This window comes from Rhipicephalus microplus, chromosome 1 (assembly GCF_043290135.1).
Source record: "Rhipicephalus microplus isolate Deutch F79 chromosome 1, USDA_Rmic, whole genome shotgun sequence".
NCBI lineage: Eukaryota > Metazoa > Arthropoda > Arachnida > Ixodida > Ixodidae > Rhipicephalus > Rhipicephalus microplus.
Genome location: NC_134700.1, coordinates 44,833,073 through 44,859,883, shown reverse-complemented (window position 1 = coordinate 44,859,883; position 26,811 = coordinate 44,833,073). Strand labels below are relative to the sequence as shown.

General features: G+C 46.3%; 1 long non-coding RNA gene and 1 pseudogene across 1 annotated transcript in view; both read right to left on the bottom strand.

Moving 5' to 3' along the window:
- Positions 1-26,811, bottom strand: part of LOC142761892 (uncharacterized) — a 94,524-nt gene that overhangs the window by 7,740 nt on the left and 59,973 nt on the right. The gene's annotated exons all lie outside the window — the stretch shown is intronic.
- Positions 16,791-17,798, bottom strand: LOC142770650 (uncharacterized; annotated as a pseudogene).

Genomic DNA, 26,811 nt, shown 5'->3' with positions numbered 1-26,811 from the left:
TTTACTACCACTTTTATGGACTGGCACTACCTTCACTATCTTCCAGTCAGAAGGCAACATTCCTGTAGTGAGCGACTGCAGAAAAACGTGAAACAGGATAGTGCCAGACACATAAACAGTGTTCTTTAATGTTTTTGAATTGACATAGTCAATACCAGAAGATGATGACATCTTCGAATTTTCAATAATTTTAACTATGCCTTCAATTGTAATATCTCAAATCAAATCAAATCAAAGTTTATTTACATCCTGAAGATGTGGGCAAGCTTGGGCGAAAAGCGAAACAATTCGCTTGAGGAAAGCCCAAGCCCACATATACGAGGCATAACAGTAGAGGCACACAAAGATGTGAAAACGCTATCAGAAAACAAACTAGCGCGTTACATACATGAAAAAAAAAATACTAACACAGATACTCTCACGAAATCATAACAGCGCGTTACAACAATGATACAGGGTATGTGCAAATGTTCATGCCGATAGTTAATCGATAGAGATAATGATTTGGCCCAACAAAAAACAACAGGCAAACATCAAACAAACAAAAGCAATGTAAATATATCTCTCTTCATACAGTACAGCAGAGAGAGAGGAAACTTTATTAGAACTTGGCCGGCAGCTTGGTCTTGGTGGCCTCAGATGGCGGCGCTGAGTCCCTGAACTCGGGTGGCATCTTCGGCCCGCCGGACAGCCCAGAGCTGGTCGTTGAGCTCCGAGCTTCTGAGCTCCGCCTCCCAGCGGCGGCGTCGCCGACGGAGAAGGTCCCCCGCGGCTCCCGCAGACGGGACGGCGGCGGGAACGAGTGAGCTCGAGGCTTCCTGTTGCCTGGTATTGGCAGCCGCCATAGGCGCATCGCGAACGGCGGCCGTTTCTCGACCATTGTTATCGGCGCATTCCCAGAGCATGTGGCGCAGCGTTGCTCTGTGCCCACATGCTTTACATAGATCGGTAGTGTGTAAGTGCGGGTAGCAGTGGCGTAAGACGACCGGGCTGGGGTAAGAGTGGGTTTGTAGTAAGCGATAGCTTACGGCATCGTGTCTGTTTAATTTGTCATGTGGTGGCGGGAACTTTCGCCTTTCCAGTCTGTAGTGTTGCGTAATATCTCGGAACGTGATGAGACGATCACCCCACGACCATTGTGATCTGTGTTGTCGCTGCGTGTCTGTCAAAGTGTCTCGATCCGGCAGATCAGAAGCCCCGCTCTCGGGAGCGGAGGCGGCGGCCACGGAATGTGCCGCGGCTCGGCGAGTGAGACCTCGAGCCGCGGCGTGGGCCGCCTCGTTGCCCGGAAGCGGGACATCGGTGTGTGCCGGGGTCCAAAGGAGGAAGACTGTTAAATTTTGTTGTGGCGATCGCGACGCTGAGTCACCATCACCGCACCTCTTAAGGATGCGGGCCGCTTCCCGCGAGACGCGGCCGCGCGCGAAGCCGCGGATTGCTGCCTGCGAGTCGCTGATTACGATCGTAGCGTTCGGCACCGTGGCGATTGCTAGGGCTATCGCGGCTTCTTCGGCCACCTCCGTATGTCCCGTGGTCACCGTGGCGCTCGCGAGGCATTTGCCCGCACGGTCAACGACCGCAGCGGCGTGTGCGTGTCTCCCGTCGCCATATCTCGCGGCATCTACGTACACAACTTCGTCGCTAGTGCCGTACTTCTTTTGAAGGTCACTAGCTCGCTGGTTACGGCGCCCGACGTGGTGCGTCGGGTGCATATTCTTAGGAAGCGGCGGAACAATTAGGCGGTCGCGAACCGAGGCAGGAACATCCGCTTTTTCTCCCTGCTGAGTGTGGTACCAGATGCCAAGTGACTCGAGGATGTGTCGACCCGTCTTAGACCCCGACAAGCGTTCGTTTTGCGAAACGACATGGGCCTCAATTAACTCGTCGAGTGAGTTGTGCAGTCCAAGTTCTAGTAACTTTTCAGTGCTCGCATTCAGTGGAACTCCAATTGCTCTCTTGAAAGCCTTTCGTATTATACATTCGATCTTGTTTTTTTCTGAGCCTAGCAATTACAGTACAGCAATTTTTTTTTACGGTGATTGGTTACAGGAAGTGTTTTTTAATATGACTTATACTGCGTTTCTCTACTTCTATTTCGCTTCTGAGGAGAGTATTTAGCAAGTGAGGCAAACACTACTGTAACATTTGTCGTCCGTATTCAGTTCGGCAGAAGGGGATGTTCCCGAAGTCTTGTTTGCGGAGAGAATAGAAAGGAACATTTCCTCTTAGATTAGCAAGATTTAGAAGGTCATGCTGATTTTTATGAACAGCCTTTTTATATCTGATAGCTAGTTTCCAATCATAAAATTTTTCTATGGGTACAACGTTAAAACGATGAAACAAATCCTTTGTGTGCGCATGATATTCAACGTTAGCTATGGACCGAAGAGCCCTTTTTTGTAACAATAATATTCTATGGTTATTCCTCTGTGTGGAATTTCCCCACACCAAAAAACAATAATTTATGTGAGATAAAAAAAGCGTGTTGTACAGCATGAGTTTTATCGATACAGGAAGAATGTGTCGAAATTTTGCAATAGCACCCACACTTTTAGCCACGTGAGATTGAACGTGGTCGAAATGATCGTCCCAGGACATATTTTTTTGAAACAGCACACCTAAAATTTTTATTGAGTTCACAAATTCTATAGGCGCCGTGCCCAAAAATAAGGAACTATCAATGGTGACTGAAAGCTGACGCGGATGAAAAAGAACGGCCTTTGTTTTTTTATCATTGATCAACACAATATCTATAGGTGACATGATAGAGTAATCGCGTTCAACAATTTCTGGAAGATGACCATGCTCGCTAGTAAACACGGATGAAAAGAATGAATTAAAGACATGAGGACTATCAGTGTCGGCAAAAGGAGTGTTATTTGCATCGTGTAATGAAATGAAGTTATCGTCCCGATCAAGACTTATTACTTTTCGGAATTTCTTCGGATTAGATTTTAGGAGTGAAGGCAAATCCTGGGAATAGTATTTATTTTTCGAAGTTGTCAATTCGTGGCAATATTTCTTTAGGTATTCCTCGTATCTATCCCAAGACGTGTGTGAACGCGAATTTTTTGCAGACCAATAAAGCCGCTTCTTTTTGTATCTAAGTCTGCGCAAAGACTTGGTGAACCATGAATTAGTTTTATCATTCGTAATCGTTATCAACGGCACGTGTTTTTCTATTAGGGCTGAAATCTTATTCTTGAAAAGAACCCAGTTTTCTTCAACTGAGCGACTGTAAAAAGAAGGCAGTAGCACATTGTGAAGGAAAGACTCAAGTTTTCTTTTAATGGCTTCATAATCGGCTTTATTATAATCTCTAATTTTCTTTGATTCGGTTCCTGCAAAAGGTGGCAAGATAGAAAGATCAACTTGCAGCATTTTGTGGTCGCTAAAGCCATTCAAATAGTTTATGTGGTTTTTAGTTTCAGGTGCAGTTGTAAGAACGAGGTCAAGTGTATTTGAACTGCGAGTTGAGTGAGTGACAACCTGACCCAAATCAAAGTCTAAAGTTAAGTTAATGAAGTCAGTTGAGTACTTACAAAAAGATGACAGCTGCTCCCAGTCAATAAATGGTAGATTAAAGTCACCGAATAGATAAACGATGCGAGAGCCACAGATTTCGATGGCAGAATTAATGCTGCTGCGCAACTCTTCTAAGAAAAAATGATGACAATCGGGAGGACGATAACAGCTGCCGAGCAAGATCCTTGTGGAATGAATTGTGTACACTACCCATATAATTTCAATCTTATAATGGGAAGCGACGACATAAGACGTGATGGTTTTTTTAACAGCTATAAGAACACCACCACCCCTTCTGTCTGGACGATCGCTTCGATAGACGTTGTATCTGTTAGCGTGCGTAAAGATCTCATTGTCATTGATGTCAGCGGTAAGCCATGTCTAAGTGAAGACAAAAATATCAGAAAGGCTATCATCGATGTAAGATGAGACTATTTCACGTTTCGTTAAGATGCTTCTAACATTGAATGATACTGTTAGTGATAGAGGAGTGCAAGAATTTTGCAGCTCCCGCTTCCTAAACGTTTGCACGTTTCCTTGTAGCTATCTGCTTGAGCGTATAACTGACTTAGTGACGGCGTCATAGATGTAAGTAACGTTTTCGATGCGCAGCTTGTCTACTACAAGCTTAAATGGCTTATTTTGAGTTCTGGAAAATTCTATTAGCTTTCTGCGGGTCTGTCGCGTTGCCAATGAAAAATCTTCGAGTATTGAAAACGTAGTGCCCTTCAGATTTCGGACACGTGACAAGATTTGGTCCTTATTTTTTAAAAAAAGTAAGTTTGCCAATGATTGGTCGACACTTTTCTTTATCATGTTTACCTCATCTATGAACCCCTTCAAACTGAGTACCAGTGAGTGTAAGCTGCAATTTTTCAGAACAAAACCTAATAATTTTCGGTTCAGAAGCTGCCTAATCTTCATTAGCATTGTCTTCCAAACCGAAAAAGAGTAGGTTGGATCGACGCATCCTATTTTCCGCTTCATCACATCGTGAAGATATTGACGTAAGCTGATCCGTAAATCCTCGCAGTGTGTCTGCATGTGTGGCCTTAGAACTCATACCTGCCGAAGACTGTGCCTCTTCAAGTGATACCACTTTTGTACTTAGGCACTTAATCTCATGTTCAGTTGACTTCAGCTTTTCAGATATATCCCAAAGAGCTGCTTCTTTACTATCCCTAGCTGTAATTCCGGTGGCCTGAACCTTTTCTAACGCATCGACCTTTAGCCTTAGTTGCTTCATTTCGTCGAGGACTGTATTATGTTGCGTTACCAAAGCAGAGTATTCATCTTTGAGTTCCCGTGCAGTTTCCAGTGCCTGGGCGAATGCATCAGCCTCTGCCTTCGACATAAGCCCTGGATTTACCTCAACGTCACCTGCAAGCAAAAACAAAAAGTCGGACCAAGTACAACATGCAAAAGACGTTCAAAATGACACCCGTTTCACTAGATCACTACACTCTGGTGGGCACGACACCACGAGAAGACAATAATTGCTGCTTTTTATGCTGGTAGCATGATTGAGATAACTTACCTGAAAAAAACATGGGTCGTAAACGAGACATTCTCGATGCGGTGTCGAGCCCAAAGTGTGAGGCAGCAGACTGGCATTTACATCCCGTGGCGCGCACTTCCACCGTCGCTGTTGTCGATTTTCGTTGCCAGACGAAGTAGCCTGTAGCACCCAGATTTGGCATTGGTCGCTTTCAAGGCGGCTCTTTCAGCTCGAGTGAAACGGTAGTTAGTCGGCCAGAGCCAATCCCGTCGAGACACAAGGGCCAGGTGGCTGTAGTAGACGTTGGCTTCTCGCTGAAGTGGACCGTTTTATTCACACTTAGCAGGAATGATGACGGAAATGGCTCGTCGAAAGATGGTGAATTAGATGCAGATCGTAAACTGCCGGGCAGACCAGAACAGAACGCGCAGGTGAGAGCAACCTGAAAAAACATGGGTCGTAAACGAGACATTCTCGATGCGGTGTCGAGCCCAAAGTGTGAGGCAGCAGACTGGCATTTACATCCCGTGGCGCGCACTTCCACCGTCGCTGTTGTCGATTTTCGTTGCCAGACGAAGAAGCCTGTAGCACCCAGATTTGGCATTGGTCGCTTTCAAGGCGGCTCTTTCAGCTCGAGTGAAACGGTAGTTAGTCGGCCAGAGCCAATCCCGTCGAGACACAAGGGCCAGGTGGCTGTAGTAGACGTTGGCTTCTCGCTGAAGTGGACCGTTTTATTCACACTTAGCTGGAATGATGACGGAAATGGCTCGTCGAAAGATGGTGAATTAGATGCAGATCGTAAATTTCCGGGCAGACCGGAACAGAACGCGCAGGTGAGAGCAACCTGAAAAAACATGGGTCGTAAACGAGACATTCTCGATGCGGTGTCGAGCCCAAAGTGTGAGGCAGCAGACTGGCATTTACATCCCGTGGCGCGCACTTCCACCGTCGCTGTTGTTGATTTTCGTTGCCAGACGAAGAAGCCTGTAGCACCCAGATTTGGCATTGGTCGCTTTCAAGGCGGCTCTTTCAGCTCGAGTGAAACGGTAGTTAGTCGGCCAGAGCCAATCCCGTCGAGACACAAGGGCCAGGTGGCTGTAGTAGACGTTGGCTTCTCGCTGAAGTGGACCGTTTTATTCACACTTAGCTGGAATGATGACGGAAATGGCTCGTCGAAAGATGGTGAATTAGATGCAGATCGTAAATTTCCGGGCAGACCGGAACAGAACGCGCAGGTGAGAGCAACCTGAAAAAACATGGGTCGTAAACGAGACATTCTCGATGCGGTGTCGAGCCCAAAGTGTGAGGCAGCAGACTGGCATTTACATCCCGTGGCGCGCACTTCCACCGTCGCTGTTGTCGATTTTCGTTGCCAGACGAAGAAGCCTGTAGCACCCAGATTTGGCATTGGTCGCTTTCAAGGCGGCTCTTTCAGCTCGAGTGAAACGGTAGTTAGTCGGCCAGAGCCAATCCCGTCGAGACACAAGGGCCAGGTGGCTGTAGTAGACGTTGGCTTCTCGCTGAAGTGGACCGTTTTATTCACACTTAGCTGGAATGATGATGGAAATGGATCGTCGAAAGATGGTGAATTAGATGCAGATCGTAAATTGCCGGGCAGACCAGAACAGAACGCGCAGGTGAGAGCAACCTGAAAAAACATGGGTCGTAAACGAGACATTCTCGATGCGGTGTCGAGCCCAAAGTGTGAGGCAGCAGACTGGCATTTACATCCCGTGGCGCGCACTTCCACCGTCACTGTTGTCGATTTTCGTTGCCAGACGAAGAAGCCTGTAGCACCCAGATTTGGCATTGGTCACTTTCAAGGCGGCTCTTTCAGCTCGAGTGAAACGGTAGTTAGTCGGCCAGAGCCAATCCCGTCGACACACAAGGGCCAGGTGGCTGTAGTAGACGTTGGCTTCTCGCTGAAGTGGACCGTTTTATTCACACTTAGTAGGAACGATGACGGAAATGGCTCGTCGAAAGATGGTGAATTAGATGCAGATCGTAAATTTCCGGGCAGACCGGAACAGAACGCGCAGGTGAGAGCAACCTGAAAAAACATGGGTCGTAAACGAGACATTCTCGATGCGGTGTCGAGCCCAAAGTGTGAGGCAGCAGACTGGCATTTACATCCCGTGGCGCGCACTTCCACCGTCGCTGTTGTTGATTTTCGTTGCCAGACGAAGAAGCCTGTAGCACCCAGATTTGGCATTGGTCGCTTTCAAGGCGGCTCTTTCAGCTCGAGTGAAACGGTAGTTAGTCGGCCAGAGCCAATCCCGTCGAGACACAAGGGCCAGGTGGCTGTAGTAGACGTTGGCTTCTCGCTGAAGTGGACCATTTTATTCACATTTAGCAGGAATGATGACGGAAATGGCTCGTCGAAAGATGGTGAATTAGATGCAGATCGTAAATTGCCGGGCAGACCAGAACAGAACGCCCAGGTGAGAGCAACCTGCAAAAACATGGGTCGTAAACGAGACATTCTCGATGCGGTGTCGAGCCCGTTATATTATAGAGCCCGTCATAAAGCTGTTATATACCTTCCTCTTGAAGGATAGTGGCAATATACCTGTCATAATTTGAAAGCGCTTGCCAAATGTGCTTCACCTCATTCTTATTCTTCTAGTTACTGCAATCCCGTGGTTCGGCTCTGCGGTTATTACCTGCCCTAAGTAGACATAGTCTTTTACAACTTGAAGTGCACTATTACCTATCTCGAAGCGTTGCTCTCTTCTGAGGGTGTTCTACATTACTTTCGTTTTCTGCAGATTATTTTAAGACCCACATTTCTGCTCTCCTTGTCTAATTCCTTAATCATGAGTTGCAATTAGTCCCCTGAGTTACTCAGCAATGAAATGTCATTGGCAAACCGCAAGTTACTGAGGTACTCTCTATTAACTCTAATGCTTAACTGTTCCCAGTTTAGGCCTCTGAAAACCTCCTGTGAGCACGCGGTAAATAGCACGGAGGAGATTGTATCCCCCTGCCTTACATCCTTCTTTATTGGTATTCTGTTGCTTTATTTATGAAGCACTATGGTAGCTGTTGATCCCCTGTAGATTTCTTCCAGGATGTTTATATATGCTTCATCAACACCCTAATTTCACAGTGTCTGCATGACTGCTGATATTTCTACTGAATCAAACGCCTTCTCGTAACCAACGTAAGCTATGTATAGTGGTTTGCTGTATTCTGAGCATTTCTCTATTACTTGATTGGTAGTATGAATGTGGTCGTTTGTTGAGTAGCCTGTTCGAAATCCTGCTTGTTCATTTGGTTGATTTAATTTTAATCTTTTTTAACACTCTTAGCAATTACCTTTGTATACTACGGAGAGAACGCTGATCGTGCTGTAATTCTTCAAGTCCTTGTCATCTCTTTCCTTAGTATTAAGATGATGGTAGCACTCTCCCAAGATTCTGGTACTCTTCCTGTCAGGAGACTCCTTGTAAACAGGGTAGCTAGTTGTTCTAACACAACCTGTCTTCCATCTTCAAGCACATCTGATGCTAACTGATCCTCACCAGCAGCTTTGCCTTTTTGCATGCTCTCCAAGGCTTTCCTGACTTCTTCTATTATTACTGGTGGGGTGTCTTCTTGATTACTGTGAGTTCTTATATTATTAGGGTTGTGGTTGTCCCCGTTACTGCACAGATCTCTGTAAAACTCCTTCGCTATTTTAGCTATCCTATCTATATTGGTAGTCATTTTGCCTTCTTTGTTCTTTAGTGAATACATTCAATTATTGCATATTTCAAGTTTCCTCTTCACTGCTTTGACGCTTCCTCCAATTTTCAGAGCGTGTTCAATTTTCTCCATGTTATACCTTCTTATATCGCATACCATACGCCTATTAATCAACTTCGAAAGCTCTGCCAGTTCTATTTTGTCTGTCGTAGTTGAGAATTTCATGCTTTGATGCTTCTTAATGAGATTCTTCGTTTCCTGGGAAAGCTTGCCAGTGTCATGTCTAACTACCGTGCCCCCAACTTCCACTGCACACTCCGTAATGATACTCGTCAGGTTATCATTCACTGTATCTACGCTAAGGTTGGTTTCTTCAATAAGAGCCGAGTACCTGTTCTGAAGTGACTCTGAATTGCTGTACTTTCCCTCTCAGTGCTAGCTAACTGATTGGCTTCTTGTGTATCAGTTTCTGTCGTTCCTTCTTTAAGTCTAGGTGAATTCGAGACCATACACTTCTATGGTCACTGCATCGTACCTTGCCAACCACTTCCACATCCTGCACAATGCCTGGGTCTGCACTAATTATAAAGCTTATTTCGTTTTTATTTTCGCAATCAGGGCTCCTCCATGTCTACTTACGGTTTCCTTATTTTGGGTAGAAGGTATTCAAAATCCGTAAATTATTGCATTCTGTGAATTCTACTAGTAGCTCCCCTCTGGCATTTCTAGTACCGATGGCATAACCTCCTACTGCCTGGTTTCCAGCCTGCTTCTTCCCTACCTTTGCATTAAAGTCTCCCATCAGTATTGTATACTGTGTTTGTACCTTACTCATTGCCGATTCCACGTCTTCATAGAAGCTTTCAACTGAAGCGTCATCATGACTGGATGTAGGCGCGTAGGCCTGTACCACCTTCATCTTGTATCTCTTATTCAGTTTATTTACGATACCTACCACCCTTTCATTAATGCTATAGTATTCCTCTATGTTGCCAGCTATGTTTCTGTGAATTAGAAACACCACTCCAAGTTCTCTTCTGTCAGCCAAGCCCCAATAGCAAAGAACGTGCCAATTCTGAAGCAGCTTATAGGCTTCAGCTGTCCTCTTAACCTCAGTGCGCCCTATTATATCCTATTGACCACCCTCTAGCTACTCGAATAGTACAGCTAGACTTGCCTCATCGGATAAGCTTCCAGCGTTAAACGCTGCCAAGTTCAGGTTCCAATGGCGGCCTGTCCGGATCCAGAGATTCTTAACTCCCTCTGCTGCGTTGCAGATCTGACCATCGCCGTGGTCAGATGCTTCGCAGATGCTGGGAACTGAAGGCCGTGAGTTAATTGACGAATGCATGTGGGAGGAATTGGGCAGATACTGCAATGATAGATAATTTACGACAGATTACAAAATGAAAATTCTGAATAAATGCATCACATTCAGAATAGCGTCGCTCACCAACGTTGCACACTTATTGACTAACCACAACTTTCAAACTGTGCCAACATCTGAAATGACTACGGTAAATATCGATAAATAATATCCTAAAGTCACTGAAGCTAAAATTTTATCATAACATTTTTTTCCAAAAGTATAATTCCACTAAAGTAGACCCAACAATACCGACGAACCTTATTGCGCCAAACGATTATGTAAACGAAGAAATAATACATGCACGGCTGAATTTAGATGGTAGATGACCCATGACTTTCTCGCATCGGCACCAGCTTTTATCTATTTTAGCTTTCAAGTATGACTGCACGCACAAGTTTACGATTTCGAATTAATTAACAAAGCACTGTTGTCAAACCTAAATCCCATGGCGCATTAAGGCCGTTTCACATGACACAAAAAGTAGCGATTTTTAGTGCGCGAATTCGCTCGCAGCGAAAAAAAAAAGACCAGTTCGCTCACGCCACAGCGGGAGCCATGAGTGAAAAAAAATTGCCACCGAGACCGTGATCGTCGTCACTCAAGTAAGACGTGTTAAAAAAATTGAGAACGCTCTTCTAGTGCACGTTTGTCGTACTCCACGTAGAATAACAACGCAGTGGGATGCAAGCAGGCTTCGCTGTTCCCTGCCATGGATGTACAGTGCGCGGCAAGGATCTCGCCATCGCTCTTGCCTATGAACAAGACGTCCACGGGGGCCTTGTGAACACACTGAGAATTTATACAGAACAAACAGAAACATTTACATCTATGGCAAAGTCAAGTAGTTTAACACCTCTTACTTGAGTGACAACGATAACGGTGTAGGCGGCGAATTTATTCACCCACTGCACCCACAACCAGCCACTCTTCAAAAAGTTGTGACCCCCGAGGGCCTTTCTGGACTTCATCTGCTCCCAGGTTCTAAAACTCGTTCTCGGAACGAGAAATTCATTAATATCGGAGCTGTCGACGCGTGGCCAGAAGTCCACATCACTAACACAGTCGCCCACACGAAACGTGAATGGGTCCACTCAGAGCGAATTCTCGTCTCTTCTTCGTACCGCTCGAGGTCTTTCTGGCACAGCGCTGCAGTGTAACCTTCCGGTGAGGTTGACATCGCGCTCGACACTTTCTGGAGTTAAATTTGCGTCGCACTTGCACTCGATCACGCTTGCAAGCTACGCCAACGCTCGCAAACACGTCGGCGCTGCGGCACTCCCCGGCCGCCTCTGACAAAAAATGGCTGCCTACCCAGAGTGCATAGCGTCGCCGCCGTTCATGCAAGCTGCCTATAGAAACGCAATGATATTATAATGCACAAATTATTACATTACGTTCAAAAAAATTCTGTGGTGTCTTCCAGAAAGAAGGGTGGCAAGAACTCACCGCTCCAGTCGCGGAGTGAAAATCACGGACCGTTCATGGTTCATGTGAAACGAAACCGCCATTAGCAGCGGTTGCAAATGGAGTCAACAGAAAGATTTTTTTTCACTGCAATCCCGACAAGTGAAACAGCCTTTAGCGAGATGCACTCGTCGTCAGCAGCAGGCAGTCTCACCAGAAGCGAACAAGAAATGGCCGTGCACCACGTGTCCACATACACAACCAGCGGCTGGGCTCCTGTTCTTAGCAACCAGGTAGTTTCAGTTAATTTCAAGTTTTCCCCGAAAACAGTGTATCGTTAATTTTAAAAATACCCCAAAATGAATCGGTGCTCGAACACTCTACCCCAGACAACACTCGATGTCCTGAGGCCATCCTAATATGGTACAATCATCCTCGCACAGTTCTCATTGACCTTGGTACTTACTGAGGACGACACAAGCTGGTTTGACCCGGAAACGTCTTTTCCTGTGCTTTCTGAGGACAACAATTTATCCTGAAAAAGTAATTTTGAGGACGTTTTGCAGATGACAACAGCAATGCACTAGTGCTGGTTCATACGTCTATTCGAGTGCTTTCTGAGGACAACAATTGTTCCAGAAAAGGTCCTGTCAACAACCTTTTGGGGATGACAAAAGAATTGCACTGAGCACACACATATAATTCTTCAAGACCTTTGCGCACCAAGTAGATGTATTTAATACATGAAAACTCTCTCCGCATGTTTGTTTCATACAGTCATAAAGTTATTGTATATTTTCGCCTCCTTTGTTTCTTTTTCGGCAGAAAATTTTCATATTATGCATCCCGCCTGATGAGACACGCGTAATCAATTGGCTTAGGTATCGAACCTGATATTGCGAAATGTCCATTTGAAACAGTGTGTTCTTAAATGTCACAGCCTTAAATTAGGTCGCTCTAGCACGCTATAACAAACTAGCAGCTGGCAACGATTGACTATGTGGCACCATTCTGGATAGTCAAGTGGCCAAGCCATTCGAAGTCAACTGACTGTCAAAATGGCAGCGGCGGCCCTATCAGAGAAGGTGCAGTGCACTAGTGATAGTTCGTGTCCTTTGTTGTTTGTGTGCATGGTTAAAAGTGAGATATGTGTGAGAGTGTAAGTCGTAGGTGATGGTGGGAGGCAAATTGCCGTGTCGATGGGTGCACTGGGCTGCTTAACGTTCAGACTGATCATGAATGCATTGTCACCAGCCGACCGCGGCGAGGTGTGGTTTGAAGCAGCCTGGAACACCAGCCAATCGCGATCAATTGTGCTTCGAAGCAGCCTGGTCCCAACGTGAAAGGATCGACTTCTGCATCTGACAGATATGGCTCGACCTCGGGCAAGTCAAGACAACGCCCGTGTCGAGTGTACTGATAGACTGTAAGAGCGGAGCCTCCAACACTAGTGAGTGCATTGGGTGCGATACACGTGGTGATGAGGACACTGTGTCAAACTTTCGAGGAAGATTACAAACGTGGTTGATTGAGCTGCGTTGACTGCCTTGAAACTGCTTTTCTTTTTTCAGACTATACGTGGACTCGAATGCCTGTCAAAGCTGTCAGTTGTGATTAACTACTGTTGAATAAAAAAATTTCAGTCAACAAGCTTTGTTTTTTTAAATAGTACAGCACTGTCACCTCTCTGTTGATTGATACAGTATATATACTCGAGATCTCGCAGGTGGTTTTCTTTTCATGTATGAAAATATCATGAAAAGAAGTAAATCCTAAGTAATATCGGTGCCCACAGTACCGAACCGGCCATGCTATCGCTGTTCTGAAAATATACCTAAAAGTACTGAAGTGTTGTTTTGAGGATGTGCTGAGGTTGTTATGTGTATAGACAAGGGGACGTGATTAGTGCCACTCTAGTACTATAAGAGGACATTCTGAGGCCGTCATATTGTCCTCACGGAGGCATACTGAGGACGTCCTGAGGTTGTGTTTGTGTTGTCTGGGACCAAAGAACGTTTCGAATATGTCCGGTGTTTACTTGTAACAAGAGACTGTAACTACGCCATGTGCAATATCGCCAAGACGAGGTAGGACTACAGCTAGTACTACGCAGCACCTGCGCTACGCAGCACCTGCGCTATGCACACATGCGCTATTTTCGCCGCCGTAAACCTGACCGCCAATTAGCATTGGCCAATGAGAGAACAAGGGCAAATACAAGTGCCGTTGTCAGATAAAAGCAAATACAAGTACTGCTGATATCTACTCACCTCCTATTTCAACTTGAATAAGCAGCTCGTCGCTGCACGGATGTGACGGCCATGACGTCCATCTAACGTGCGAACCAGGTGAAAATGGCGCGCTGTGATACACGTAACACGCTGTGGAATGTGGAAGCGAGCATTACGATGGATGCGTTATATTTGCCTAAAGCTAAAAGAATTGCAGTATTTTTGATAACTTTTGAACTATTACGTAAGTGCTTTACAGCCGTTCCAGTTTGTGGGCTTCTAAAAATTGCCTGTCTTTGGGGAGCTTTGGTGAACTATTTTTCTCAAGCGCAGTAGGGCTGTGCATGGGCCAAACGGGCGTACGCGCGGTAAAAAGTGTGCAGTTTAAATTCCACACTGTGCACTTGCTGGTACACTTTGGTCCTTTGGATGAAAAGAAACAAAAAACGAGGTATTCCGTAGAGAACCCTGTGCGAACTCAATTAATAACCGGAACAAATGAGCGTCCATGGCTATTCGGTAGCTGTTCGTCTGACTTCACGATGAAGTGACTAAAGAAACAGGCGCATCTGCTCTGACCGTGTTCCGTTTTTCACCGTTTGTACGTGCTCGCATGCCACGAATTTCTGTCGAATATATAATATTTTGTGTATATCATACACAAAAGTAAGTAAGATTGATGAACAGGCAAATTCTGTGAGCATTGGCCAGCAACCACGGTATGTGTTAGGGAAGCCCTTGGCCATGTTAAACATCACGGATATTTTCCAAAACTTTTGCTTCGTTTTTATCTTTAAGAAGAGCAAACAACTAAGAGAAACGCGCACTTTAAAAAAAAAATTGAGGCTTTCGCTACCATCTCGCCAATATTTTGCTTGCAGGCAATGCCCTCTTCTGTCACGCTGTCCGGGCATTGGCCAATGATAACAGAAGCCAATGGGAATCCAAACTGTTTCCAGTCATCGGTCATCAGCCACTGCTGGTAGGGATGAATAACAAAGGTGACAGAGGACACAATGGGACAAGGGGGACAGAGGACACGGGGGCCTAAGCCGTCGTTTTACTTCTGTGTGCTTGGATAACTGTTTTCCCACTTTATAACTACTTTTTTACTTTTGTAGACATCCTTTAAAATATTAGTGACTCCATCTTCCACACCTAGTGTGTCCAGTATTCCCCACAAGTTCTTTTGAACCAGGTTATCGTACGCTGCCTTGGTATCCAAAAATGGTAGCCACAGCGGTCTGTGTTCCTTTTCTGCTATTTCGATGCACTGCGCCAGTGAAAACCGATTGTCTTCCAACCTCCTATGTTTTCGAAATCCATTCTGCAATTTCCCCAGCACCCCCTCATCTTCTATCCATTCCTGCAGTTTTTCCTTTGTAATCTGCATCGCCCGCCTGTACACCACTGATGTCACTGTTATATGACGGTAGTTCTTTATGTCAGCTTTGTCCCCCTTTCATTTATAGATCATGCTCATCCTGCTAAGTTTCAATCCATCGGGGACTTCACCATTGATTATTGTTCTGCTCACAGGTTCACTCAAAGTCTGTTTAGACTTCGGACGCAATGTATTTATCAGCATAATTGGAATGCCATCTGGGCCTGTTGATGTACTACTAGGAACCCTCTTCTCAGCCCTTTCCCGCTCTCGTTGTGAAAATGAAGCCATTGCGCCACTTGATCCATCCTTATCAATTGTGGTGCATACGGCACTTCTTTGTTGAAAATTTTCTGTCACCCTTGTTCTTATATATTCAATAGCTTCGTCCCCTTCTAGCCTAGCACCTTGAGCGGTAGTTATAAACCTCTGCTCTAGGCTTGTTTCATTTCTTGAAGAGTTTCTAAGGTTCCAAAATTTCGCAGCTGCTTTTCTGTCCTTTTTATGTACTTCTGCCAGCCACTGAGTACCCTTTCTTCTAATCTTTCATTGATCAGAAGGGATGCTTCCCTTCTAGAGCTTAGAAAGATGTCCCGTATTCTTTCAACACCATCCGTCAATTCACCCCGCTCCTTACCATGTCTTTGTTCCCTAGAGGCTTCCTGACGTTTTGCTATGGCTCTCTTAACTTCTTCATCCCACCAATTCTTGGGCTTGTGTCTTCTTTTGCGGGGTGACTTGTCACGTGCCTTAGCAAGCTCTAGCCCAAACAGTCTAATTAGATTTGTGTATGTCCGCACTGTTTTATTAACATCTGTGATTACTTTCTCAATTTGTTTAGTAGCAATTTCTATTTGCCTTTCTGAATGAAATTTTTCCTGTAGTTGATCATCTTGTCTCCTTCCCACTTTCACTGCTTTTCCAAAACTTAGCTTGATACGTTTGTGATCACTACCCAGACTTCTGGAGCCACATTCATCTATGTGCTTTCCCCCGAGCCTATCATACATGCCATGGGACATCAGTGCATAATCTATCGTCGACTGCAGCCTTCCTACCGCAAATGTTATTTGCCCTTCACACTTCCCAGTACTGTTGGAAATGATCCAATAATGCCTTTCACACATAGCCATGATCAATTTGCCTGTTGGGTCAGTATACCCATCTATAACTTTTATATGTGCATTCATATCTCCTAAAATATTTTTCTCGCACTCTCCTAATTCTTCAATGCCCTTTGATTTACACTCCACCATTGCCTGGTTTTCCTCCCTGGCCTTTGCTCCCGTCTACAAGTACACCAAACCAAAGAGTGTCAGACTTTCCCTCTTGACCATAAGTGTTCCATGCATCCCTCCTTGACTCTTTGCCAACCCATAATTTTACGTATCAATGCACCTATTCTACCCCCATTTATGCTGCCTTCTGTTCAATTGCAATATTCCCGTACGTAGTCCGGACTTCAATGTGGTAGCTCCATGTCCCGAAGATGTGTCTCCACAACCACATATACCATCAGTTCACCCTGCCTCAACTGCTCTTATATCTCTTCCCGCTTTAATCTATTCCTGCGACTCTGCATGTTAATATAACCTACGTCTGCCTTAGCTCGGCCCTTGTGCTTACATCGATTTCTTCTTCCGCGAACTCCATGTGGCTTGAATATTTGTGTCCCTTTAAAACCGTCTTTGGCTACACTGTTGGCTTCAGGGCTCTGGGTACCCCTAAGAAAGCTGTGGCTTGACGACCCATTCGATTACCGACCCTCCTGCCCATCGCACCACTGTAGTGAATGGCATCCTGTACAAAGGGGCGAGCGCCGGGCTCGTAGACGTCTTGGTTCACTTCCATTACGCTGTATCCGAGTTGCCGGCTCATACCATTGATGACACAGTAGGCCTCCACTACCCTCCTTGCAATTCCACGAGACTGTCCCCAGACCTCTGGGACTGTGCATATGGTCACATTCACCCTCCCAGAGGCTTCTCGGAGCTTATGCTTCCCATCCTCTAACTGTCTCACAAGCTTCTGATCCTTGCCCTTCAACACATCATTGAGCCCAGAATGAAAAATGACGAGATTTTCGCCCTTCATGCTGTCCTCTACAACCTCTTGAGCTTTGGTCAGTGCATCTACCATGTTCTCCCCTGACTGGGCTTCCACTATCACTCTCCCATCTTACTTCACTGTCGTGAAGACGCCATCCCTAACATTGGCCACGTTAGAGTCCCCCACCAACAGGACCCTTCTATGCTCCAATCGCTGGCTTCCTGTTTGTGATGGCACCCCTGTTTGCTACACCTGTTCCTCTCTCTGCCGTCTGTCCTGTGTTTCTGCCCTGCTCGAAAACTGCCACGCCACCGAGCTGTATGTTCTCGGAGCCTCCGTGCTGTGGCCAGACACTGCGGCCCCCTGACCTCTCTTCTCGCCTATTCCTGCCCGCCTGTCACCTTCTCCGCTACCCACGCCTTCCGTCTCACACCGCTCGGGGCCGGAACAAAGCGCAATTAGCTCATTTACCCGCTGTTCGAGCTTGGTCCACCCTTCCCGTTCTTTTCGAAGGTCACCTTTCATTTGCTCTAATAGGCTGGCGGTAGCCTCCTCTCACTCACGCGACGCTCCGAGCATTTTTTGCAGTTCTATCCTCTGCTCTCGTTCCACCCTAAGCTCCCCCTGAAGCCCCTTGTTGCAAGCCTCCATGCGCTGCACGGCCGCCTTCAGTGCCTCGCACAGCCTGCTCACGAAGCTCGCCTTCTGCGCGTCGGCCTAACTCGAGAATTCATTCTCGTCCAAGTAGCACCAGCGCTTGCATTCTTCGCACCACACCAGCTCATTCTCGCCCGTGGTTTTTCTAGCCTACTTAGCCATCGCCCGCCCGACCATCGGACCAAGCAACCGACAACCCTAAGCTGAACCCTAATCCCGCTATCCAGCCGCCTCCGTTAACTTTCCTACCTCAATAACTATCAGAAGCTGCCACCTAGCCCGCACACGCGCGTGTTAAATTTCGCTAGTAGACTCTCACTAGGTCCCTTTTGTGTTCGGCTCTGGCTGTTTAACAACTAACCTGGCGCCCCGAACTTCTTCAAAACAGCCGCCTACCCAGCCACGTGGTCAACGTCACTGCAATGTTGCCCATGTCCCACACCTACAGTACTCACAACGCAAGTTATTGATTGAGAGAAAAAATAATAATGGTGTTCACAAACACAAAGAAATAAAGGAAAACGTATCTCTCATTGCGCGTTGCCCCTGCACTAACCGATCTGCTCGACCTTGCATGACCTGCAGCCATGGGGTAGTGTGTTAAGGCACTCTCTCTCGCCATGCGTCGTGTGAAGCAGCGCACGTGGACAAAAAACTGGTTCTCAAGGCGGCGCTGCCATTGCATGGGCTGGGAATACACCAGATTAATAAGACAAGGTAATATGGGATGGACATTATTTGAGGGCAGGGAAGCTAGCAGCATGATAAAATTTGAGAAGCGATTGAGAGAAATGGGGGAGGAGCGTTTGGCTAAGCAGGCTTTCAGCTATTTGTTCATGAAGAATGTCAAAACAAAATGGAGGAAGCGAACCAGAAAATTGAAGGGTGAATACTTAGAAAACATTAGGGGGCCAAACCAAAAAGAACTATCGGTTGAGAAGAAGGCGAAGGAAACGGGGACTGACATGTGGAGAATTGGCATGATTAAGCAGTCCGCACTAGAGATCTATCAATCTTTTAAGCAGTAAATTGCCAAGGAAAGGATCCATGATAATACTCGGGGTAGTTCTCTAGTATTTGAGGCCTGGACAAGAGTATTGCAAACCAAGACATATCGGGCCAAATACGAAGGGGTAGACACGGTATGCAGTGAATGCGGAGAGGAGGGGACTGCCGAACATTTGATAATGTTCTGTAAAGGGCTGCAGAAATTCGGTGCCTTTCTCCTCTTCTAACCACTACCACCACCTGAAGGGCTTCACCCTATAATTCAGGATAATGGCGCAGAGCTTTTCAAAGCACCGGGGTTTAGGGACAAGGAGGGCAAAATAGACTTAAGGCGGGTAGAATTAACTAAAAGGAGGTTGTGTGATTGGTGGCTAAATTCAAAGCACAAGTGAAAAGTAAACCATTCTCTGCAAAGTACAAGTCCTATACTTCACTATTTAAAGAGAAAAATAGATAAATCTAGTTGTTGGTTCACTAAGTACTACGGATAGGTGGCGTTAGCCGCCGCCCGATCTAAAGGGTACGGTTACGTCAATTAAACTATCCATCCATCCTGGCAGGATCGTCCCTGCTCCGCGCCACTACGGTGGTTAGAAGGAGAAGTGTTAGCTTCGTCCCGGCCGCGCCTTGAAAGGAGGCGTGCTGGTATTTCGTTCCGCCGTAGAGCGGCGCGCAAGTCGCCACCATGATCGGTCGAGAGCGCTTGCCAGCCGCTAGTCGCTTTTAGTCGCTTGCTCGCGTGCTCGTAAGCTGCAACGTGTGCGCTTTGCCTATTTGGACTTGTTCGGGATCAATACGTGCCAATGTGACCATGTAACAGTGATGAGTAAACAGCAAGGACACTGCTTTGCACCTGGATGCAATGCGGGATGTACTTTGGCCCGCAAACAAGGGAAGAAAGCATCTCTCTTCTCTGCTCCCGCCGGCGATGAACACCGTGAAGCCTGGGGGCGTATGTTTCCTCGCGCTGACAAACCACTGGAAAAGGACTGCGTTGTGTGCGAAGCTCAATTCGACGAAAGATTCATCGTTCGTAGCTACAGGCATGTTATCAACGGATTCTTGGCAACTTGGGAAAACGCTGTCTTTAAGGAGGGTGGGTTCCTGAGTGAATCAACTACCATAAACTGCCGAAGGACACCGCGTCACTCTAACCAGGACTCTTTCCATCCAGCGCTATGTCATGAAAACCTTGGGCTATGAATACTTGATGACATCTCACCTCTTCCAAGACGCACTTCTAATCTTTTTTGGAAATGCGAAGCAAATGTCTGGCTCAAATAATCACCCTTCGCCGACATAATTTTTGATCTCTCCGAATTGGCTGAGTTTTTGCAGTTTGTCACGGTCACCCTCCAGTGGAAACATACCTTCTGGAGTTCGGAGAAGCTTTTTATGTTCTGGTATCCACAATAATTTAATAAAATTGCAGAAGAACCTGGATGAGCTGCTAGATGTGGGGCGCCTCAATGAGGTTCATGAAATTATTGTTGCTTGTGAAGCCCTCCCTGACCACACTGATCTTATTGTACGCAAAAGTGACTCCCGGATCACAATACATCTCTGGCTATATGGCCAGGAAGGTGGTGAAAAAGGCAAAGTGCAACGAACGTAGCAGGTTGTTGCTTCACTCAGAATTCCAGCTTGCTTCTGGCAGAATCATGCCTTCTGTACCGTCCGAGTCCTTAATAGACCTGGTCAAAGCTATGGAAGATGCATTAACCTATTGCTTCAGTTTCAATACGTTCAAAAGTGACCACATAACAGACCTTATCTCTTGCCTGTCTGTTACGAGGTTAAATATGGTCGGCTGTGAACACCACAAACTGGAAACGACAAATCAGATAATTAGATTTTTTACACTGACCACACTGCATTTCCTTGTTGCTGGAGCAAATGCATTCAATAAAAATAGAGAGAGAAAAAAAGTTCTTAAAGTTGAGACGTATAACTTAACTGTCATAGTGTTCACTCAGCGAACAAGATTTAATTTTATGTTATTGCGCATTACTCACTCTTTGTTGTTTCTTGTGATTTTACTAATGTCTTGTTCAAATTGTTATAAATCTCCCATTAACAACAGTGATGTCACTGTCTGGCTGTGTTTCACATGCGCAGAAATCAATTGATTGATTTGATATGTGGGGTTTACCGTTCCGAAACCATCATATGATTATGAGAGACGCTGTAGTGGAGGGTTCCGGAAACTTTGACTACCTGGGGTTCTTTAACATGCACCCAAATCTGAGCCCACGGGCGTACAGCATTTTCGCCTCCATTGGAAATGCAGTCGCCGCAGCCGGTATACGAACCCGCGACCTGCAGGTCAGCAGCCGAGTACTTTAGCCACTAGACCACCGTGGCGGGGCCTACGCAAAAATAATTTTTTTCATGAACTGGTTTTTGACTGTATCTATATTCGCCAATGAAATCTTAATGTTATGTGTGTATGTATGCCCATTGTATCGTCGTATATTTACTGTTCTCATTAGTTGCCTTATTCACTTGCATTAGCTAAGTTTCATACAACTTGCAGTTTTCTTCAACCTTAATGCATATGCTGTGTTTATTTTTCATGTTCTTTTTCGCTTTCGAGAAAATGAATGTCTTGTTTGTAAAATTAGACCTTGATATCACAAGTAATAAAAATAACGGTTGCCAATACCTTTAAGTGCATTGAGACTTCACAGAGAACATTGTGGCATCAAATTTGAAAACTGCACGGACTTTGTTTTGGTGTCAGGCTCACGGCACGTCACTTGATTCTCTATCTTCTAAGCTTCGTAGCTGATATACTACAAAGTGAATTGAAAACACTAGTTTTCAGTGCCAATACACGCTATGCAGCGCGCCGCCACAATTGTGGCCGGTAGACTTTGTTATAATTCACAGGGTTGCGTGAAATATTTGCAACAACAACAACAACAACAACAACAAAAAAAGACTGATACGCGCATGCGGGCGCGAGGAGGGGCATCTCGAAAGCTACTGCAAGCCGCCGCATCCGGATGAATTCTCGCTCGCTCTCCGGCGCGCTGATGCTGACAGCACTCCATACAGCCACTGTAGCACCGCTCTGTCTTCTCTGTCTGCTCAGTGACCTGTTGCTTGTGTTTGCTCCCGCTAAATGAAAGTTTTTCTGCAATGCTTTTGCTGGCCACGTGGCAGTGAGGCAATGCCGAGTCATCGGCGGCAACGACACTGCTTCGCACCTAGGTGCGAAACGGAATATACCATTGGAAAAATGTGAGCAGCCATCACTTCTCACTGCACCCAAAAACGAAGCACGGAGGAAGGTTTGGGAACAGAATTTACATCGAAAGGATGGGACCTTGAACGAAAGCTGCTCTGTATTTGAGCTACACTTCGAGCCTTCATGTGTTCTCGGAGACTATACGTGCACGTTATAAACGGCGAAGGAGTTCGCATACCACGTAGGAGATGAGAGCTAACGCCGGACGCTGTGCCGATGTTACTGCCCAACACTCCAAGGCACTTATCGAAGAACGCGTCGCATCCAAGGCTTCCGAAAAAGCGGAAGAACTCGGTGGTCGAATCTATCATCTCCAAGAAAACTGCAGCACCCTGTGTTGACGGTGAGGCCATTGATTCACGTTCATCGATGGACCTTCCTGCTGACTACGAACCAGAGAAGGCGAACACTAAAGGGACTGCAGCTTCGCTGGAATGCTTACTCAAGCTTTGTTTATATGAGTCCGATCGAACCGCATCTCGGGTCAAAGAGAGTGGTAATTTACTTGCTGTCACGACTTAATTTTTTCGTGAAGGGCATCAACCAGTCTCGGGAGGCAAAACGAAAAAAAAAAGCTGCACGCGGAAATCAGTCGGTGTTCATACAGGTGCCACCGGAATGAAGTGATCGAGAACTGATAATTCCATGAAATGGCGACGAACTTGATCGGTGTTACTTTTCACGGCAGTATGTGCGCTCGAAAATAAAGGGTTTCTTCTTACAGTCGTACAGTGGCGCCAAGTGATGCTTCCTTTTGAATGTACAGTGCAATATATGAGCTACTCCAGCAGTATTTCGGTGGGCGTGTAATCGTTTAAGGACCCATGATTGTCAAAATTATTCCCAAGTCTTCAGCTACAGTGCGCCTCGCAATCAAATGGCAGTTTTCTCACCTTAGCCACATAATTACAATTGCATGATGCAACTATCGACAAGAACGGTGCCGCGCGCGTAACGAAGGAAGTCGAAGCTGTCGCATTGTGCGGACTACGACTCGATATAGCAGTAATATAACAAGAAACTTTCGGGTTTATAGATGCTCCTTCGATACCTTACTCTTCCTAATTTTTTATTCGTTCACCAACCGAGCTTCAAAAAACTGCAGGCAGTTTCCCCAGAGATGACTGCTTCGCCATCGTTTGTTAATACCTGCATTCGGCCCATGCATCGCAGCTTTGACATTTTGTTTTGATTTGAATGCAGTAAGAACACACCCATTCAGAAAGCTTTTTGCGGACGTGTCAGTAATTAAACACAAGACTATTAAGCGCGACGTATGGAAGCGCATGTCACGGGATTGAATCCCGGCCGCGGCGGCTGCATTTTCGGCGAAGGCGCAAATACTAAGGTGCATGTACCTACATTTAGGAGCGCGTTGAAGCACCTCAGGTGGTCGAATTTCTAGAACACTCCTCTACGGTGTCTCTCATAATCATATGGTAATTTAGGGATGTTAAACCCCTGCTATTACTAATATCAAAGCACAGAAGTGCATGAGGAGTAATGCGTCAGGCGACAGCCCGTGCTAAGGTGGCGCCATCTCGCGGCTGTCTATACCAACTGCGGCAGCCATGTCTCCTCCCTGAACACACTACCCCATATTCTAGTGCACTATAGTACTAGAAGTGTTGAGTGGCGTAACCGTGCCTCGTCGCGTAATCCCTTCCGCGTTGCCCGCAGCGGCGACGCTGCAGTCGAACATTTTTAATGACAATGAAGGTAGTGATCTTAGAATACAGGAGGTCACGCTAGAGATAACAGATAAATAAAAATATTTGGGCGTATGGATAAGCAATGGGGCCGAGTACCTGAGGGAACACGAAATATACATGTCGACTAACGGTAAGAGGAATGCAGCGGTAATGAAAAACAGGGCACTGTGGAATTACAATAGGTATGATGTTGTGAGAGGAATATGGATAGGGGTCATGGTTCCTGGTCTGACGTTCGGCAATGCGGTCTTGTGCATGAGATCAGAAGTTCAAGCAAGATTAGAAATTAAGCAACGTGGAATAGGTAGGCTTGCCTTAGGAGTTCACGGGAATACACCAAATCAGGGAGTACAAGGTGATATGGGATGGACATCATTTGAGGGCAGGGAAGCTAGCAGCAAGATAAAATTTGAGAAGCGATTGAGAGAAATGGGGGAGGAGCGTGTGGCTAGGAAGGTATTCAGCTATATGTACATGAAGAATGTCGATACAAAATGGTGGAAGCGAACCAGCAAATTGACTGGTGAATACTTGGAAAACAGCAAGGGGCCAAACCAAAAAGAATTATCGGTTAAGAAGAAGGTGAAGGAAGCCGAGACCAATATGTGGAGAATTGGCATGATTAAGAAGTCCTCACTAGAGATTTATTGAACTTTTTAGCAGGAAATTCCCAAGGAAAGGATATATGATAATACTCGGGGTAGTTTTCTACTGTTTGAGGCCAGGACGGGAGTATTGGGAACCAAGACATATCGGGCCAAATACGAAGGGGTAGACATGGTATGCAGTGCGTGCGGAGAGGAAGAAGAAACTGCGGAACACTTGATAATGTTCTGTACAGGTATGGGGTAAACAAAACAGCAGACGCTCCACGGCGTGCTCTCAGCGCTGGTTAGCTTCTGTGCGGACTTATATCCCCGACGTAAATTTAACGATTATTGTATGGTTTGCATGCAGTTAAATGTTGCGGGCACACCTTTCCGAGACTGTTCGTGCGTGGCAGGCCCAAGCGTGGCGTGCTGAAGTACTTCGTGGAGTGTTTTTGTGCAACAGCAGAGAGCACCGGTACGTGTCGTAACCAAAACCATTCAGTCCCTACATCATCGTATTCGAACTGACCCAGAAGACTCTCTTTCTGTATTTCGGGCCGACAGGTTGTACCCCCGCGATCTCCGACGACAGCGCAGCTCGAGCCTACTGGGCTCCCCCTACGCCATTTCCTGCCGCCGACATGAGCTCTCTTTGTGTGGTGCCCCGTCCTCGGACTCCTGCGAGCGCGTCCATCTTTCCTATCTCTTCTTCACTTCCGTCGCTCGCTGTCCCTGCACCTCCCTTTCTCCTTTCTTTCTCTATATATACCTTTTAATCCTATCCTTTTCATTGCTCCTTACCCCCAGCTACTGTAGAGGTGTCGCACTCTAATGCAGACAGTTATGGGGCTCACTTTTCTATTCTTTTTTGCCTTTAAGAATCACATAACTCACCCAGCAGTGACTTATGCTTTCTGCTCACCATAAGGATTTTTTTCCTTTGCAGATTTCTCGATATGCGGACTGATTAGCAGTTTTTTGCTCGCATATAGTGTCAGTGTGGCATTGTACGATTTTGAGAGCTTGCTTCGTAGCTATTCCGTGCAATGCCAGCCTAGTGCTTGACATATTTCACGTTGATAAGAAGGCACCACTGTATTGTATACGCGATCGTGCACGTAAAGTGTGTAATTTCAGTGCCAACATAACTAACACGCAGCGAGCGCACACCGTACAATACATACACGTTCAGTCCGATAACTAGAAAAGTTTGTTGTCCATCCGTATGAACGACACAACTTCTACAAACGCGACACGATGCCTACAGCACTAAACACGAAAGTTCGCGTGTGTTCTAACTTGTCACAATGAGTAAGAACCAACGGAGCGAACAGCTCAGAGCTCCACAAGCAAATACCATGCATTATTGATCAACAGTGAAGCGAATGTACGTGAAAAGTGCCACCAGGTACATCTGGCAGTGCACACGATTCGCACTGAGTATACAGTACAACTGGGCATCGCACAGTTTTCCTAAAAAAACATGCAAAAGAAGCAGTACTCGTGAACTGAGTCGCTGGCGGCAGAGAACACCTAACAGCAGCTTCCACTCCAACGGCGCCACTTCGAAGGCCACCGCGGCAGCACTCGCTGGAAATGGTGAAGTGTTTGTCTACTTTTTCGCTACGGTAAGTGTGGGTGTTCTAGAGGTGGCGGCTTCACAAATATGACGTCATGGCCTCTCCTATATTTTTTTCTCCATGTAATCAGACTTCCCTATTCTAGCGAGTAGTCCAGTGTACTAGAGGGGGCAGTGGAACGAATGAGGCAGCCGCGCCGTATCCCGGCTGATTCTCCGGCGGGTGACAGTAGCGGCGGTGCTGTTGTCCCACTGTACAGAACTGGCCAGCTCAACAGAAGTCGCTGTCAGGTCGCTAGGTCTTGCAAGGTCGAGCAGGTCGGTTGGAGCAGAAGCAGCGCGCAAATAGAGATAAGTTTTCTTTTATTTCTTTGTGTTTGTGAACACCATTGTTATTTTTTCTCCTGATCAATAACTCGCGTTGCGAGTACTGTAGGTGTGGGACATGGGCAACGTTGCAGTGACGTTGGCCACGTGAATGGGATAGGCGGCTGTTTTGAAGAAGTTCAGGGTGCCCGGCTAGTTGTTAAACAGCTAGAGCTGAACACAAAGGGTACCCAGTAAGAGTATACTAGCGAACTTGAAGACGTGTTTGTGCGGTGTAGGCGGCAGTATCTAACAGTTGTTGAGGTAGGGGAATTAGCGGAGGCAGCTGGATAGCGGGATTAGGGTTCAGCTTAGGGTTGTCGGTTGCTTGGTCTGATGGTCGGGCGGGCGATGGCTAAGTAGGCTAGGAAAACCACGGGCGAGAAATGCTCAGGAGGTTGTAGAAGAAAGCATAGAGGGCGAAAATCTCGTCATTATCCATGCTGGGCTCAATGATGTGCTAAAGGGCAAGGATCAGAACGTTCAGACACAGTTAGAA